The sequence below is a fragment of the Oryzias latipes genome, chromosome 9 (assembly GCF_002234675.1).
Source record: "Oryzias latipes chromosome 9, ASM223467v1".
NCBI lineage: Eukaryota > Metazoa > Chordata > Actinopteri > Beloniformes > Adrianichthyidae > Oryzias > Oryzias latipes.
The window spans coordinates 19,624,770-19,629,302 of record NC_019867.2 but is presented as its reverse complement, the minus strand read 5'-3'; positions in this window follow the sequence as shown (position 1 = coordinate 19,629,302).

The following is a 4,533-nucleotide window of genomic DNA, read 5'->3' as shown; positions in this document are numbered from 1 at the left end:
CCGTTTAAGCAAACAAAAGGGCAGGGTAAAGTTGATGGTCGTCACATGTTATTGGCCTTTTTTTCCTCATTGTAGACTGAAAGAAAAACACTCATTGGTTGACCTCTTTTGCATGTACAATGAATAATTTTTGGAATTTTTTGCTTTATAACAGCCTAACTAGAAAGCAAAAAACTAAAATACAATACTTTTTTATATTTTGCAAATCAATACAATGCTTAAAATAAAACCTCACCACAAATGTATAATAGTGGGGGTAATCAAAGCAAGATCAAATGTGTATCTGTCTAAATCTCAAAATGTTGTTACCCATTTTAGCCGTTAGAGGGCAGACATGTCCCTCTCATTATCAACAAAATGCCAATAGGAGATAACCTATTGAAGATAACTGTGTAACAAGTGGGCAGGTTTTTAGGCAAGTTTTTGACTAAAAGTAGTAGAAATAGTCAGGAATTGCTATAATTTATGGGTTAAAATTAGTCAACATTTAGATTTAGCTTGAAATACACCTTGTTGTCATTGTCTCTAGCACAATGAAATTCAAAAAGTGCTCCCTGGTCCATGCAACACTCAGGCATTAAAACAACAATTTATCGTGGTAAAACTTGAATCAAAATAATAGATAATACATACAAATACATAAAATTAAGTTGTTGCCGGATAAAAATGCCTTAGTCATAAAAAAGGACACACAATTAATAAGTGTTAAAAATGTTTTAACCAGATAAAATAAGAAATATAAAAGAAAATACCACATGACCACATTGCTGTTCGTTCTAACTCCGTGGACTTAATTGTTACGATAATCTATTTATAGCAAAGAAGATATATTTCAGTAAAAAAAAATGTAAAAAATCTTTTTAGTGGCGTAAAATGTTCATTCTTTCTTTAACCCTTGTGTGGTGTTCATATTGTTGTTACTCAGCCAGTGTTCGTGGGTCTGGTGGACCCCGTTGCATGTTGTGGTTTTTAATGCATCACAATCAAACACTTTGATGTTAAAATACTCGACAGATGTTTACTTCATCCAATTACAAGCAGTATATTAATAATATTTGCCCTTTACCTTTACCTGTTAGAAAATCAATTAAAATCAGGATATGAGTGGAAACACATTCTCAAGTGAAGCAAGGGTTTTCAAAACTTCTGACTTGTTTATCCGTATTGTTCCCACCATGGTCAGCCTCCTCTTTAGGAGCTCCTGTCCCAGCTTGTGCGAGGTAAAAAAATTGTCGCAATGATGTTGTGTCCACTGAGTCCCTGAGACATGTCCAGGACAACTCTCATTCCTTGGTTTTTCTTAGGGGCTCCTCCATCAGGTTTCCCTGTGTAGACTTGTAAATTTCCAAGCATATGAGGAAGTGGCATCACAGGCAGCCCAGATCTTTATACCATATTTTGCAGATTTAGATGGTATATACTGCTGAAAGGGGCAGCGACTGTCTTGTTCTGGTCCTGTGGCTGGGTGCTGACGGTTTTGTTTTGGAACTGGCTGATGTTCAATCTCATCATCTTCTTCAGAGTCACTGTCAGACTCTGAATTTTCAGAAATGTGATCCTCTAATTCTAAAACCTCTTTTGAATCCTCTCCCTCTACATCATCATCAAAAACTGCTCTCTCTGCTAAAATCAATTCCAGGGCCCTCTGCGCAGAAAGTCTTTTGGCCATCTTGATCAGTTCTGATAAGAAAGCACACTGGCAAAGCTATATTTATAGTGTCCCACCTCCAATTTGTAGCAGATAAAGAGTAAGAAATTAAAAATTCCCGGAGGAAAGTCAAATGGTCAAATGTGCGGGAGAACGAGAGCGAAAAGAGTTGATGCTTGAATTTTGCATCGATGTTGCAACCTTGTGCGGGAACCGCAGGTGCAGAAACACAGAACTCACATTTACAGTAAAACTCTCTCTCTCTTTGTCACTGGTCACTCACACACACACACACCCACACACACACACACACACACACACAGCAGGCCCAGACAGGTGGAGGACAGAGTGTAGGTACACAAAACACCAATTTCCACACTTCTATTAGCCCCGGGTCCAGTGGACCCGAACATCTTATATGTAATAGAAATGTGTTGGGGGGGTATACGGTGTGTGGTCATTAAAAATGTATTCTGATATATGTTCTTCACAGAAATTGAGCCAAGGCCAGTGAGTCTGAGTTTGAAAAGTTAATTATTTGTTTCATCTTTCTTTTAATAAAAAATGAAAACGGGTCCCACAGACCCGAACACCATATAAGGGTTAAAATTCTTTTAAAATTCTTGTGGATTAAAATTCCATTTTGCTTTGTCACATAAAAAATAGGTCTGCATCTTTTCCAGCATTTAAAGTTCTTTCATCTTCTTCTGTCTCTGCTCCTCTTTCCCCACTTTTTCCTGAGGGGATACACTTTATCTCCAGGACTCAAGTTTCATCTAGCATTGGTCTGTCCGCCAGATATCTGTCCATTGTCAGTCTGAATTACCAAGTTGTTGTCAGAGGCATTAGACTGCATCTCTGCTGCAGCAAAGCCTCATAGCCATGTGAGATTTAACGAGCACAACAGACCGGAATAAGTGTTGTTGGATACTGATCCCCACGTCTGTTCGCTCAGAGGAGGGCAGCGATTGTATATTTATGATGTCCTAAATTATATATAACTAGCCATATGGGATACTCGAGTGGGCACAGCAGATTACGCCTCAGGAAATTCTCCTTTGGCTGCAGTTTCGGAAAAAGGGAAAAAAAAAAAACAGTTTTTGATACTAGCTTTCTCTTTGACATCCTTTAAAGTCATTTGTAGGGATTGCACAGTAGAAAAAGGTTTTTGACTCACCCTTTTCCATACCTGAATATGATTTTTGCTGCAAGGCTCGGCCACTATTAGAGATGTACTTGTATAAAATAGATTTAGTTTGTAAATAATAGGATCCTCTGCTCCTCTGTCCATCTGTTACAATCCCTATATTTGGGTGTTTATCTGAAATGTTGTCTGCCATTCAAAGGATTTTCACTGACACTGGTGTGTTATTTTGAGTGCACACAAAAAACAGGTTTTTAAATAATGACATCTAGAATGTCTTCAATAAAGCATGTCATTGAAGCTACATGCAAAGGTAGGCATGGGACTATTTATAAAGCTGCCAAAGCGATGGACCAGATGACTCAAACTTACAGCTGTGTGTAAAAATAGCACTAAACAGCCTTGTGACATCTATTTTATCCGCATTTCTCTGCCATTATTGTGTTTGTTTATCTCACTCTATAAGTTGTCATATAAGGACATCTGTAAACCCTGCTGATAATGTCTTTCCTGCCTTCCTGGATTTTTTTTTCTCTGCAAATGAAGACAAATAATGTGGCGATCCCATATTGTCAGCCATGGCAATGATCAGCGCTCAGCCTGAAATGATGCTCTCTCCAGATTGTAAACATGTTTCAGAACGGCAAATCACAGCAGTGAAAGACATTGCAAGGGCATTTTATGATTCGCTTCTGTTGATAATTTGTGAATTGTGATCACAACACAGCAACTGTGCAGAATCCCTTTCAGAAGAAAGCAGTTTTTGCATGTTTCACTAAAGGAATGATGGATGAAAAAGGGGAACTGGATTCTCTTTGTTGCTTCAGAGGATTCTGCTGTAGGTTTTGCTCTGTTCTGAATGCAAATGATTATCAGCTACCTAAAAGAAGAGTAGGAGTCCCATGCTGCACTGACATGTGTCTGGATGTGTGGGCTTAATTTTTCTGATAAATATGTGTGGGATGCCTTCAAATGTGCTGCATGTTCTCCTGCGTCTTCTATCAGTGACACAGCCGTAAACAAAAAGGAATGTAAATAGTGCCCTGAGGTAATTGCAATTAAAAAAAAAAAAGAAAGCTCTGGGAGAGCAGCTTTTATGTGTTTGCTTTCCAGTGAAAACGCCCACATCCTTCGCGCAAAACACAATAGTATTTATGCAAATGGAACTTTGAAATGAAGGTATAATTTACTGGTTGAGGGAAAATGCTTTATGTTGGTATACTTTGCAAGTAGAAAAAAATATGTATTTTTATTAAAGTGGGTAGTTTCTGTTTGCAACAGCAATTGAATAAAAAAAAAAAAAACTTTTCATTTTCTTTTTCTTCCACTTGAAGCCTGGCTTAATTTGTTGAGCATGCTTCAAGAAATGAATAGAAAAAATGGCACAGACTGTGAAACTGTCCCTGCCACAGGCTACAAAGTGATGCTACAGCTGCTGTTTACAGACAAATATAGAGAGTTAAGATTAACTCTTAGAGTAGAATTTAAATGGGCTGCACTTGAAAAGAGCTGACAACAAGCTTTAGATTCAAGCGTTAATGAAAAACAACTCAAATAAAGAAAATATTTATTTGGCTGCATAATTTACACGGCCTAAGAAGCAGCTGATACATGCGAAGACAGGCGAACACTCATCTTTCAAACCCATGCTCTCCTTTGCTTTTGAGAAAATCAGTAATGAATGTAAAGTAAATTGGCAAAGTGTCTCTCAGGAGGAGTAGCATTTCACACATCAGCAGCA